We start from the raw sequence: 15,687 nt of genomic DNA, 5'->3' as shown, positions 1-15,687 counted from the left end.
TGTTACTTGTGCCTCTGACTAACTGACTATAGTTTGGAAGTTCCCACGACCTCCTCCTTGGACTTCAAATGCCAGTTGAAAGTCCAGGTTGTACCCTATACTTCTGATTGACTGGCTATAAATCAGGGGATCCTAAGGCCCCCTCCTTGGGTTTGATCAATTTGCTAGAGCAGCTCACAGAACTCAGAGAAACATTTTACTTACTAGATGACTGGTTTATTTTAAAGGGATATAGCTCAGGAACAGCCAGATGGAAGAGATGCATAGGGCAAGGTATGGGGAAAGGGTGTGGAGGTTCCACGCCCTATTGGGGCGTGCCTCTCCCCAAATCTCCATGTGCTCACCAACCCAGAAGCTCTGAACCCTGTCCTTTTGGGGTTTTATGGAGGTTTCATTACACAGGCATGATTGATCAAATCATTGGCCATTGGCAACTGAACTCAATCTCCAGCCCCTCTCCCTTCCCCAGAGGTTGGAGGTGGGACTGAAAGTTCCAATTCTCTAATCACTTGGTTGGTTCTCCTGGCAACCTGCCCCTATCCTTAGGTGCTCCCAAAAGTCACCTCATTCACATAACAAAAAACACAATCATTCTCAACATTTAGGAAATTCCAAGAGTTTTGGAAGCTGTTAGCCAGGAACTGTGGATGAAGACCTAATCTATATGAGAAATATATTTTGGTCAACTGAATGACCAGATACATCTGCATAGCTCAAGCTCTTATCAAGATACAGAACATTACCATTACCCAGCTTCACGTGTACAACTATTCTGACTTTTTTTCTACCACAGTTTAGTTTTGCCTGTTATAGAATTTTACATAAATGGAATTATACTGGATGTATAAGTTTTATTTTATGCATAATATTTTTGAGATTCAATCATGCTGTTGCATAAATCAATAGTTTCTTCCTTTCTCTTACTAAGTAATATTCCATCAAACGATTACACCATAGCTGTTCATCAGACAATGAGCTGTTTCCAGCTTTTGGTTAGAATACATAACGCTGCTATGAACATAATTGCAAAATTCTTTTTTTGAACCTACATTTTCAGTTTTCTTGAGTAAATACTGAGCAGTGTCCGGTTCTTCTAAGGTGAACTAAGTATACTCCATCCTGTCTTTCCCATTGAATGAAGCCAGAAAATCTGCTTATGCATGGAGCAGCTATTTGAGGATTTTGAAAAGTAAATGGTAGCAGGCAATTCACAGAGAAAAAGGACACAAATTTGAAGTACTACTGAACTGGAGGCGAGTTTCACATTTTTACTTCAATATCTCCCAGCCTGGATGCAAGACAGCTCAAAACCAGAAGTACCGGACAGGATGCAGTCAGAGACAGCGCCAAGAGAACCTCTCTAGTTCTAACTGAAGAGCAGGCAGAGGGCTCCTAACACTCAGAGAAAGCAGGAAAATCTCTTGTTAATATTTTTCCTTCTTCTCCATTCTCTTGTACCCCAGCTCCAAGGCACTCCTATGCCTAGGATTACAGCAGAGACCTACAGGAATGAGAAACTTCTCTAATGAGAGAGCTGTGGTCCCAAAATAGTGGAGTGAACATCTGTTTTTCAGTTGGGGATTTCGATTTGTTTAGCTCTCTATACTTCTGCCACTGGGCTCCAGACATGGGTATAGTCAACAGAAGTGTGCATGTGCAGCAGACAAGGTTAACTAAAGCCTCAAGTCTCTGGCCAGAAGACCACAATGGGGAAGCTGGGAAAACTACAACGTTCCATACCGAGTAGATCAAGGAGAGAGAAGAACTCAGGAAAACGACCTCATAGAGTTGTTTATGAACTCCTGAGCTTACCCCTGAGCTGCGCATAAACGAATCAGACACTAAACAACATATCAAAGACTATGAGAAGAGAACTATGAGATAGGCTACCTCCCTAGTCCCAGACTGGCTACATATAGGATAGATCCCAAAGGTACTACAAGAGCTTTATACATGGAAATGACATTGAAGAACAATAGAAAATAGGCTAATCATAACTTGCAGCCTGAAACCAACTGGATGGATTACCTATTAAACCAAAAATATCAATATTTTTCAAAGGACTTAAATAAGACCTTGAGCCTCATAATATAACATTCAAAATAACCAGGACACAATCCATAATTACTCCATATTCAAAGAACTAGAAAAATGTAAATTTGTATAGAAAAATATCATCAATAGACACCAATACCAAGGTAACACATATGTTGGAATTATTAGACAAAGACATCAAAGAAGCTATTACAAAAATGCTCAAAGAGGTAAAGCCTATACTTTATAAATTAATACAAAGTATAAAGTATCATCAAATAAATATAAGATAGAAATAAGAAAAATTTTAGAACTGAAGGATACAATAACTGATGATATTGAATGAAGGTGAATGATATTCAGAAGAAGAAAAACTAAGAGAATTCACACAAACAGATCTGGTGTAAAAAAATTTCCACAGGAAGTTCTTCAGATAGAAGGGAAATGATACCAAACAGAAACTTTGAACATCAGGCATGAAGGAAGGACAACAGAAACGGTAATATTTCCTAGATCATCCATTTAAAAAATTACACAAAGAGATACAGTCAAAAACATAGCAGAAAGGAAATAAAAATGGAATGCTAAAAACATTTAAATAATTAAAAAGAAGGCAGAAAAGAGAAACAAGAACAAAAACAAAGAGGGAAAAATTAGCAATCAAATAATAGAATGGTAGATGTAAAGCCAAACATAAATATAAATTGTCTGAAAACACCAATTCAAATATAGAAACTGTCAGAATAATAAATATAAAAACAGGGTAGGCCCCGCGGCGTAGTGGTTAAGTGCCCGCGCTCTGCTGCTGGCGGCCCGGGGTTCGTATCCTGGGCGCACACCGACTCACTGCTTGTCATGCCATGCTGTGGCGGCGTCCCATATAGAGTGGAGGAAGACCGGCTCGCATGTTACCTCAGGGCCAGTCATCCCTCAGCAAAAAGAGGAGGATTGGCATGGATGTTAGCTCAGGGCTGATCTTCCTCGCGCGTGCGCACACACACACACAAAATAAATAAATATTTAAATATAAAAACAAAAAGATATGCCCTCCAAAAGAAACACTCCAAATATAATGATATAGTAGGTTAAAAGCAAAAAGAAAAAGACGTACTATGCGATCACTAATCAAGGGTCCAAAGTGGCTATATTAACATTGGACAAAGTTGGTTTCAGAGCAAAGAAAATTACCAGAAAAAGAGAAAAATTACGTAATAATAAAAGGGTCATTTCATCAAGAAGACATAATAATCTTAAATGTGTATGCACCTAACAACAGTGCTTACAAATATATAAAGCAAAAACTGAAAGAACTGAAAGGAGAAATAAACAAACCCACAACATAGTTGGAGACTTCAACACACCTCCCTCAATAATCAACAGAAGAAGACAGAAAAGTAGCAAAGATGTACAAGAACTGAACATTAACCAATTGAAATATTATAGAGCCTTGCACCCAAAACAGCAGAATATGCATTCTTTTCAACTGCACATGGAACAGTCACCAACATAGACCATATCCTGAGTCATAAAACTTAAATTTAGAAGATTTGAAATCATAGAAATGATCTCTGACAATAATGAAATCAATCTAGAAATCATAACACAAAGACAAGAGGAAAATATTCAAACACTTGGAATTTAAACAATATATTTCTAAAATATCCATGGGTCAAAGAGAAAGTCTCAAAGGAAATTAGAAACTATTTTGAACTGAATAAATATGACAACGGAACATATCAAAATTTATGGGACGCAGCCAAAGCAGTGTTTAGATGAAAACTTACAGCATTAAATGCTTACATTAGAAAAGAAGCAAAGTCACAAACAAATAATCTAAGCTTCTATCTTAATAAACTAATACAAGATAAAAATAAACCCAAATCAAGGATAAGGAAGGAAATAATAAAGAGCAGAAATCAATGAAACTGAAAACTGAAAAGCAATACAGAAAATTGCTGAAACCAAAAGCTGGCTCCTTAAAACATCCATTAAATTAACAAACTTGCAGCAAGATTGAGAAGAAAAAGAGAGCTGAGATACCAACTACCAGCATCAATGAAAGTAAGGATATCACTACAGATCCCACAGACATTTGAGGATAATAAGGGAATATTATGAACAACTACACGCAGAAATTCAACAGCTTAACTGAAATGAACCAATTCTTTGGAAACCATACACTACCAAAATTCATTCAAGATAAAAATAGATAACCTGTATAGTTTGATAATGATTAAAGAAACTGAATTCATCATTTAAAAATACTGTGAAAAAGAAATCTCTAGACCCAGATGTATACACAAGCAATAACACCAATTATATACAATTTTCTCCAAAAGATAAAAGAGGGATACTTCCAAACTCATTATATTAGTCCAGTATTACCCTGAGACCAAACAAAGAGTGTACAAGAAAAGAAAACTATAGACCAAAAGGATAGTTTTTCAATAAATGGTGTCGGAACAATTGGACATCCAGAAGCAACAAAATCAAGTTGGATTGAAACCGCACGTCATATGCAAAAATTAACTCAAAATTAACCATAGTTCTAAATGTAAAACTTAAAACTATAAAACTTCTAGAAGAGGGCCAGCCCAGTGGCATAGTGGTTCAGTTCGCGCAATCTGCTTCAGTGGCCAGGGGTTCACAGGTTCGAATCCCGGGTGCAGACCAATGCACCACACATCAAGCCATGTTGTGGCAGCACCCCACATACAAAATAGAGGAAGATAGGCACAGATGTTAGCTCAGAGCCAATCTTCTTCACAAAAAAAAACTTCCAGAAGAAAATGTTTGTGATTTTGGGTTAGACAAAAACATCTTAGATATGACATCAAAAACACAATCAAAAAAATAAAAACTAAGTGAATTTTACTTTATCAAAATAAAAATGTTTGCTCTGTGACATTTTTAAGAGAATGAAAAGACGTGACAGATTGAGAGAAACTACTCACAAATCACATGTCAACAAAGGACAGAACATATAAAGAACTCTTAAAATTCAGCAGCAAGAAAATAAACAACCCAATTAAAAAATGTGCCAGAGACTTGAACAGACACTTCACCAAAAGGATACGGATGACAAATAAGTACATTATAAAAATGTTCAATATTATTAGCCATTAGGGAAATGAAAATCAAAACCAGAATGAGAGACCACTACAGATCTATTAGAATGACTAAAATAGAAAAATCCTTCAGCACCAAGTGCAGACAAGTATGTGGAACAACTGGAACTCCAGTTATGCAAAATGGTACAGACACTCTTGAAAAGAAAATGTCAGTTTCTTATAAAGTTAAACATATACTTACCATATAACCCAGCAATCCCATTCCTAGGTATTTACTCTAGAGAGATATTTATGAGAAAACTTATCTTTACACAAAATTTGTACATGAATGCTTACAGCCATTTTATTCATAACCACCCAAAATTGGAAATAACCCAAATATACTTCACGAGTGAATAGATAAGCACTGTGTTATATCTATAAAGTGAAATACTACTTGGAAAATTTTTAAAAAAGAATTATTGATATATACAACAACTTGGATGGATCTAACAGGCATTATGCTGAGTGAAAAAAGCCTGCTTCAGAAGCTCACATACTGTATAATTCCATTTATATGATATTCTAGAAAAAAGCAAAATGATAATGCCAGAGAACAGATCAGTGGTTTCCAAGGGTAGAGTTGACAGGAGGGAGTGACTACAAAGGGGTAGCGCTAGGAAATTTTGGGGAGTGGTAGAAATGTACCCTGATTGTGAACTGATTACATGATCTATGTATGTGTTAAAACTCATAAAACTCTATGGTAAAGAAGTCAATTTTACTGTATGCTAATTTAAATAGATGAATTAAAAATACCTAGGAGAGAAATTGCTCTCATAGGGTAGGTGTATGTTTAGTTCTACAAAAAATTTCCATACTTTTCTCTAAAGTGGTTAAATGTTGCATTTTGTATTTTTACCAACAATAAATGAGAGTTTCAGTTGTTACACATGCTTATAAAACTTGGTATTATTAGTCTTTTTAACGTTAGCCATTTTAATGGATGAGGAATGATATCTCATTGTGGTCTCTATATGAATTTTTAATAGCTGCATAATATTCCATAATTTGGTAGTCTCACAACTAATTCAAACCACTCTCAAGTAGGTACTTGACTCTCCCTTCCTATCTGCTCTCTTTTCCCTGGAATTCATTGCCTACAGACACCTAGATCCTTCCAGCCAACACATGTGGATTTATGTTAATGTTGTCATTCCAGAAAGAAGTTGATAGAGAAAGCAGGGTTGAAAACACGTGCTCGCACCTCCCTCTCCCATTTATTCAATTCTTAGGTGTCATAAAGTTATAGAATTTTGGAGCTACAAGGATCTTTAGAGATCATATTATCCAAACTCTTCATTTTACAAATGAGTAAACAAAGTCCATAGAGATTGCATTGCTTCGCTGGGTCACATATCTAATTCGTTTTATAATGTTTTAAGAATTGAGAATCACATCTTCAACGTTATTGTGACATTTATTGGGAAGAAATTTTAATGAATCAAAATAACTTTTAGGGGCGTTTTCCAGGAATGTATTGATTCATGTGACAAATCTTTATTGAATGCCTCTCAATGCCAGGCACTATGCTGCGTTCTCAGGGTGTGAAAAGATGCAGCCCACGTTCCCAAGAAACATAAGAGTCCAACTGGAGATACAAATGTATCTCATTCAGTTCTGCACTAGATGCCATGTGCTCTGCTGAAAACACAACGCAATGTGGAAAGTGCTCCAATAGAAAAATAAACTTCTCTACTTGCACTGGGAGAGTCAAGGAAGGCTTCACAGAGGAAGTGTTATTTAATCTAGGCTTTGAGTAACAGGAACGATAGTTTTATTTAAGATGAGATACCAATGGAATTATAGAGAGTTTTTTATTTTTAAATTAAAATTACATATAAACACATAATATATACAGAATCATTTCAAATACAGACTAACTTCCAAATCTCTTGAGGGGTAGTTAGCATACGAGGGAAGAATAACTAAAAACAAGCAGGTAACTTTGAAAGCTTTGGTGAATGTTTTGGCAAAAAGGGAGATTGGAAGGCATCCCAGCAGGGAAGAAAGCAATTTTCTTGGTTCAGGTATCCAAATCATCATAAGTTGTGGATTAAAAAAAAAAAAGTCATGATAAAAGTAGGCAGAGACATCTCATTGTTTTTTGCACTTAATTCTAAAAGGGCATATATCATAATTGGAGTTGAGACAAATAAGATGACACAAACTGGTTACGTTTAGTACTACAATCAAGTATGTAATAAAATTAATTGGACATAATAATACACTTATTATGTTATATGGCCACATAGTAATTAGCCACACATATTAGTCATATGTATGATGATTTGTAGTATTATTTTTACCCAATCAAACTAAATATTTCTAGATGCAGTTAATGAAAGGAAAGGGGAGAATAGCAGAGCAGAAAGTTTATAATATCCTTCCTAAAAACTACATATTAATTCAAAGCAGGTCTCCCTGGTATAAATCAGTAAGTAGATATAAACTTGGACTTCTAGCATATCATCAATTATTATTATTAGCAGTTATGATCTAATGAACACTACCACATACCAGATATTATACCAACTGTAGTTGTATTTCCACATAAACTTTACTAGATATTATCTAACCCACTTTGAAGATGAGGCAACAGCAGTACAAAGAATTTAAATAACTGGTCTAGGGTCATATGACCAGTAAAACAGAGGAAAGATTGTAAAACAGTATTCAACTTCCAGTAAAAACTTGGTGGCAACTTAGTTGTGAATCATTCCAGAAGGCCGTAAGGAAACAAAGACAATAAAAAAATGAAAATCCAATTTTCAACAAAGGCAGAAGCCAGAGAAAACACCTCCAAACTACAAATTTTGTGTAAAAACTGCCCAAAGCAGAATTTGTGGCAAAGCCCTGCAGAAAACTGTGATGGGGTATGATAAAAGTTGAGGGAAAGAGTAGAGAGAGCAGTGGGAAAACAGACTATCAGATCTCACAAGTCATCAGCATATAAACAAACCGTGAAGAGGTTTGTTCCCACTCTGAATGGGAACTGCTATGAACAGGGCTGAGGAGCACAGCGGAAGGCAGAGAGAGAGGGCTCAGAAGGTACCCAAGGACAGCAGATCGTAAAATCATCCAAAACACATCTTCTAAATTTAAGAGGGTCTCCCAAAACACAAGTGCTGTCCCTTGGTGGCAAGTGCAGAGAAGAACCTGCAGAAGTTTAGGTATGGTGATAGAACCTCCCTGAGCCAGGTTAGGTTCGAGAAGTAGAGGAGACATGATAGTTCCTCAGAGCTCCATCACTATAACAAGAAGTGGGAGCCTTTGAGTTGTAGAAGTGCCAGATTACCCTAGTCATTTCCCTTCCCCAATAGGAGCTTCTCATAAAAAGCTGACCCATAAAAATAAAACTTAATCAACTATGAGAAACAGAAAGGAAATCGACACAGCAGCCACACAACAATATCATGTTTTAAAAATGGGAAAAGAGCAACAAAACATTTCTATAGAAAAAAAAATCATCAGAAAGTGTTGTCATCAATCAAATGAAAATTGCAAACCAAAACTTTTTAGAGAAACAATGAAGCAATAACTATTCTGAAGGAAGACCACAAAGCAGAAATACAAAAACTGTGGGAAGAGATGGTCAGAAAACAGCAGGTTGTAATGTGACAATAGGAGGAGATGAATCAAGAACTTGAAAACCTCAGGTGAAAAAAATTGAAGAAAAAAGGCCAGAAATCAAGACTAAATTTGAAGGGAAATAGATACTGAAAAAGCCTTTAAGAAAATTCAAACTCATTCTCAATTAAAAACTCTTGAGAAAATAAGAATGTGTGGATACTTGGTTAAATATATTTAAATATATGTATTATATACATGTGATAATATCATTATATATATATTTATATATTAATTTTATGTCTGGTATACATACCACAATCCTAAAGTAGCATTGTATCTAATGGAGAAATACTGCAGAAATTCCAAGTTCAGAAAAAGGCAAAGATGCCCACTATCTCCACTACTATTTAGCATAATACTGGTATAAGCCAATGCAATTGGAAAAAATAAAACAATTAGAGGCATAATAATTAGAAAATAATAAAACAATCTTTATTTGCACATGACATGATAGTATATCTGGATAACCCTGCTAACTCAAACAACAGAAGAATCCATAAAGGTAGCAGGATATAAAATTAACACTCAACTATCACTAGCACTGATATATACAAATAATAAATATTAGAAGATATAAAGAAAATGGAAATTTCATTAATAATAGCAACAAAAAATACAAAACACTTAGGAATAAGCTTAAGAAATGTTCAAAACTATATAAAGAAAACTGTAAAACACTCATGAAAGACATGTATGCAGATTTTAACAAATGGAAAGACAGGCTTTAGTTTTGGTTAGAATGTCTGAATATCACCAAGATTTCATTTCTCCCAAACTTAATTTATAATGTACTTGTTTATACATAAATTGATTAAAACATAAATTATCGTTTATAAATTACTCCAATTCCAATAAAAATAACAACAATCTTTTTTTACCGAGTTAGACAAGTTCACACAAAAAAATAAACAGGTAAAAATAGCAAGTAAAACACTGAAAAGGAAGAGTTATGAGGGGGTTGTACCCACGCAAGATATTAAACCATTTTACAAAGTCTCTAAAATCAAAACAATGTGATACTGTATATGAATAGACAGGCCAATAGAATAAAATAGAAAGTACAGAAATAAACCAAATCACATATGGAAATCTAAAATACGATAAGGAGTGTATCTCAAATCACTGGGGCAAAGACAACTTTATAATTAACGGTGTTAAGACAAACTGGAAACTCATTTGAAAAAGAAAAAATTAGATCCATTCCTTATACTATAAGTAAGAATAATCTCCAAATTAATTAGAGATATAAACTCTAAAAAAAGTATACGAGTACTAGAGAAAACTAGGGGTAAATTCCTTTATAACTTTAGTGTAGAAAAATGCTGCATAATTCTTAAATCTTAAATTCCAAATGCAATTTTAAAAATTGATAAATTTGAACTACACAAATTTTGTGTGTGTGTGTGAGGAAGATCAGCCCTGAGCTAACATCTGCCAATCCTCCTCTTTTTCCTGAGGAAGACTGGTCCTGGGCTAACATCCATGCCCATCTTCCTCCACCTTATATGGGACGCCGCCACAGCACGGCTTGACAAGCGGTGCATCAGTGTGCGATCAAGATCCTAAGCACCCCCCCCCCCGCCCCCCGCCGGCCGCTGTAGCGGAGCACGCGCACTTAACTGCTACACCACCCGGTCGGCCCCTACACAAAATTTTTTAAAACTATTTTTCATGGCAAGAAATGCCATAAGCAAATTTGGAATATAAATGACAAATTGGGAGAAAAATATTCGCAAGATATATTACAAATAAAGGGGTAATATTCCTAACATGCAAAAAAACTTTTAAAAATTGAAAAGAAAAAAAACACCAAAAAAAATAAAAATAGGCAAAAGCTGTGAATAGACAATTTATAATAATAGATATAAAAACGTGCGTTAAAATATTAAACATGTTAGCATATGAAAAGATACCATATCTTGCCCATCAGATTGGCAAAAGTCAAAAGCTTGACAATTGACTCTATTAGTGAAACTGTGGGGGAAATAAGCACTCTCTCACATTGCTGGCAGGAGTCCAAATTGCTGAACTCCTCTGGAGGGGAATTTGGTACTACCTAATAAAACTGCACGTGCATTTATCATCATACCTAAAAATCCCGCCTTTAGGAATTTACCTTCCATGCACATCTCCAAGAATATGAAAATACATATGACCCAGATAATTCATTCTTATATTATTTATAATTGCAAAATATTAGATACTATCTACATGTCCCATCATAGGATGCTATTTGAATAAACTATAGTATATATGCACACAATGGAGTACTAAGCAGCTGTAAATATTAATGAGAACTTATATAAGTGATTTCCAGGATATACTATTCAGTGAAAAGAACTACCTTTTGTATGGTAAATAAGGAGAAATAAAAAAGCAAACATATCTGCTTATGTTTACAAAAATACAGGAAGGAGAAACCAGAAAACAATAAAATTGGTTACCTATGGAGTGGTGGGTAAAGGTGAAAGGGACAGAGGAGAATATGACATTTGTCTGAGAAAGTATAACTTTTTTTTTGTAATTATGACTTCTGAAAGAATGTTAATGGTATATATATTCTAGAAATAAAAGTAAATCACCAAGGAGTGGAAGAACAAAACATAAAATACATTAAAACTAAAAGCAAACTGAAACAAATGTATACAACTGTATTTCAAATGAATGACATAATAATACTGCAGAGAAAATAAAAGAACAAATCCAAAAAAATTTTAAACACGGTATTTAATTATATCTCTTTAGTCAGGGGGAGGGGGAGAGATGGAAAAGAAGAGCAAAAAAAATTGAATTTTTTGTAGGCATTTTTTACAGTGGTATGAATGAAACAATTCTGAAACTATTTTAGATACACTATTGAATTGAGGAAATGAAATAAATGCTTTGTACACTTTGATGTTGTTGGGAACCAGGGTTCTCACTGTGAAAGAAGGGAGATACAAATACAGAATGGAGGAAGGCAAGGAAAATTCTTGGGAGATGGATTGGATTTGGAGGTATCAGCAAGACCTGATGATTTCTAATACCTTGATAGATAGATAATTAGATTATATAATGTTATACAGATCATATATGTATACTAGATTATACACCCACACAAGGATGCACACACAATGCACACATACACACATTTCTTAACTCTGCCTGTTGAAAAGGCCTAGAAGCAAAGATGATATTCCAGAAGCAATGAGCACATTTAGTGCCTAAAAATCAGTTTTTAATTGCATTTTCCACTAAAATGAACCAAGTTTCCTCAGAAAAATGGATGATTCAATGGCTGGCACAAGAGATGCAAAATGATCCTAGAACATATTAAGTCATATAGTAAGAAAGTATTAAAAAAAATTGGGGCATATTAAAAGGACAAAGGAGCCAGTGTAAAGGAACTCCCATGGCCAAATCTGGGACAATTTAAGCACTGAAGTAAAGACAGTATTGAAAAATAAAAACCGAAAATTTGAAAAAAATAGGAATCCATGAATCCATTTTCATAATGAATAGGTAGGTAAATAAATACACAAATAAATAAATAAGGGAGAACTTTTTTTTGGTAGGGGTATGCTGACTGACAAAGGTGGAGGGAAAATTGGAGTTGGAAAATCAAAATTTTTCAACTGTAATAATACAGATTGAAAGGGGAAATGAGTAAGTACATGGTAGATAAACTGAACAATTCCTTAACCAAGTGATCAAAATCAGTATCAGCAATGAGGGGCAGACAGGCCACGTGTGCCTCCGAAAGTGATGTTCTTAGGATACAATATCACTTACGTGGTGCTCCAGCCAGGATGCTTAACTAGAATCTAATCATAAGAAAACATCAGATCAACCAAAAATGAATAATATTCTTTTTTTTAAAAAGGGCCTGTATATTTCAAAATATCAGAGTCATGAAAGATTAAAAAAAGCTGAGGAGCTATTCCAGATTAAAGGAGACTAAAGAGATATGAGAACTAAATGTCATATATAATCCTAGACTAGAGGAAAAAATGTTATAAAGAATATTATTTGATCAATGGACAAAATTGAGAATATGATGGTAAATTAAAGTATCATATCAATGTTGAATTTCCTGAAGGTGAAAATCATACATTGTTAATGTAAGAAAATGTCCTTGTTCTTAGGAAACACACTCTGAAGTAAAGCAGTATGATTTACGCAACTTACTCTCAAATGGTTCAGAAAAAAATGTCTATCTACCTATATCCATAGATAGATAAATAGATATAACGTCATAGATTAGATCGATTAGGTTAGGTTAGGTTAGGTTAGGTTAGGTTAGGTTAAGCAAACAATGAAGCAGACAGGATAAAATGTTGGAGAATCTGGATGAAGGGTATTGGGAGTTTTTTGTACCCACATGAAAATTTTTTCTCAGGGCCTGCCTAGTGGTGTAGCAATTAAGTGCACATGCTCTGCTGCGGCGGCCCGGGGTTCACAGGTTCGATCCCGGGCACGCACCGATGCACCGCTTATCAACCCATGCTGTGGCGGCGTCCCATATAAGGTAGAAGAAGATAGGTATGGATGTTAGCCCAAGGCCAGTCTCCCTCAGCAAAAAGAGGAGGATTGGCATCAGATGTTAGCTAAGGGCTAATCTCCCTCACCAAAAAAAAAAAAAATTCTCAACATTTGAAATTATTTCCAAAGTTTTAAAATTGAAGAACAAAGAACACAGATACCACGTGTAGTAAGCTGAGTTGTGTCTCCCCAGAAAACATGTTGAAGTCCTAACCTTGGGGACCTGTGAATGCGACCTTATTTAAAAATAAGGTCTTTGCAAAAGTAATTAATTAAAGATCTGATGGAATCACACTGGATTAGAGTGGGCCCTAAATCTAATGCCTGGTATCCTTATAAGAAAAGGAGAGGACACAGAGAATAAGGCCATGTGAAAACAGGCAGAGATCGGAGTGATGCAGGTAAAAGCCAAGGAATGCCAAGGATTTCTTCCAGAATCTAGGAAGAGATGAAGATTTCTTTCCCAGAACCTTCAAATGGAACATAACACCTTGATTTCAGACTTCTAGCCTCCAGAACTGTGCAAAAATAAATTTCTGTTGTTTTCAGCCACCAAATTTGTGGTAATTTGTTTTGGCAACCCTCGGAAATTAAAACACCATGAAAAATACAGTAAAGGCTATAGAAGATAGATATCAAAAAGAAAGAAAGAAAAAAGAATTAGGAAGAAAATAGGTATATAAAGCAGGCAGAAGAGATGGAATACTTGCATAAATGGAATTTCCAAAGAAGAAGATAACAGAACAGCATTTCAAAACAGAAAACACTTTCCTAAAATAATTGAAACTGTTTACAGAAATAGCACATTATATATCACAAAATCTGATTCAGAGTAGTCAACACTGATATTTATCTCGGAAGTTTTATTAGATTTCCATGATAAAGAAAGGCTCTTTCAGCAGCCAGACAAAAACTTAAAATAGAAAGAAAAAGACAGTGGCATCAGACTTCTCCACAGTCAGGAAACAGAGGAGCAACACGTGCAAGATATATAATGAAAGAAAGTTTCCAGCATTTTGTATTCAGCCAAGCACTCCTTCAAGTATAGAGAGAGAAGATCAACAATTTTGAACACGTAAGATCTTAGTGAAAATTGTTAACATTTTGGAAACTACTAAAGAAACCAGGATATGGCTGTGGAATCTTTAGCAGTAAGCATTAGATATTTTAACCAATGAAAATCTAAAATGAACACAAACATTGGGATAAGGGTTATAGGATGGAATGTTATATTTATAAATGATGTAAATATAAAATGAAAAGAATGAGGAGAAAAGTTGAAAAACAGAAATGCTCTATGATTGATCCATATGTATAAGTGGGAGTCAAAGAATATAAGATAAAGCTGAAAATCACATACAAGTAGAAGCACATTAAAGAATACAAGGGGAAACACTAGGAAAGGTAACACTGTTGATTAAAATTGAGTTGTGGAAGAAAGAAAAGGGAGAAGGAAGAAGATACAACCATCTTGAATTGATACATTTTTCAATTCCTAAAATTAAAATTAGTTTTCTTTATAAGTAGTTTTCATCACCGTTTCCTCATATACACTAAAGGTGAGACTTAAAGAGAAAATTTGTGGCTATTTCCATGGTTACAGTATTTTTAATTCTTTAAAGTTTTTAATTATCAAAAATTTATTTCAAAGCCTACCTCATGTCAAACATCTTTTATAAGTATGGTATTTACTAATAAACTTTATTTCTCTCATTTCTGCATGGATAAAGATCAAATGATTTTGGGAAAAGAGATGAGAAGAAAAGGTGGTAGAATGAAAACCGGCAGAGAACCAAAGTCAATTGAAGATAACTTTCTAGGAGAGTAGAGCAGAAGACCACCTTAACATGGAACAACAAAAATGCAAGAATCAGGCTGAGAAGCAGCACAGGGAAAGAGAAAGAGAAAAGAGAGGGAGGTAGGATTCTCCATAGCAATAGAACGTAAATGACTATTCTAGTTTGAGACCCTTTCTTCTTCTTTTTTGATTTCTGCTTACAGAACTGGTATATATAGGTAGCTATTTATGATGAAGAATATTACCATGTATCCTATTTTCTAAATTTAGCTATGCTGTTTATATTGTGCTTTCACAATAATTGGTGTTGTAAAAAGATAATGGCTTCTTCTAAGCCTAGATTTCTTCATTTTCAATGAATTGGTTAGTTTTTTTAAAAAAGTCAAAATAATGGAGAAATGAAGTTCGTCTTGGTGAGAAATGAGTTTGGCTCACAACTGAAAAACGTCTACAGGTCCAGAAATGGTCTGGCATCAAGTAAGAACTTTTGATTGTTACATTTCATATTTTATTTATTGTATATTTTGCAAGTTACATGGATATACTCTTTTTTTGAAGGGGGGGAATCCACTCCAATTCTTTCTCAATATT

This window comes from Ceratotherium simum, chromosome 7 (genome assembly GCF_057802395.1).
Source record: "Ceratotherium simum simum isolate JZ-2026a chromosome 7, ASM5780239v1, whole genome shotgun sequence".
Lineage (NCBI taxonomy): Eukaryota > Metazoa > Chordata > Mammalia > Perissodactyla > Rhinocerotidae > Ceratotherium > Ceratotherium simum.
The sequence above is the reverse complement of the archived record's forward strand: the minus strand, read 5'-3'. Positions refer to the sequence as shown.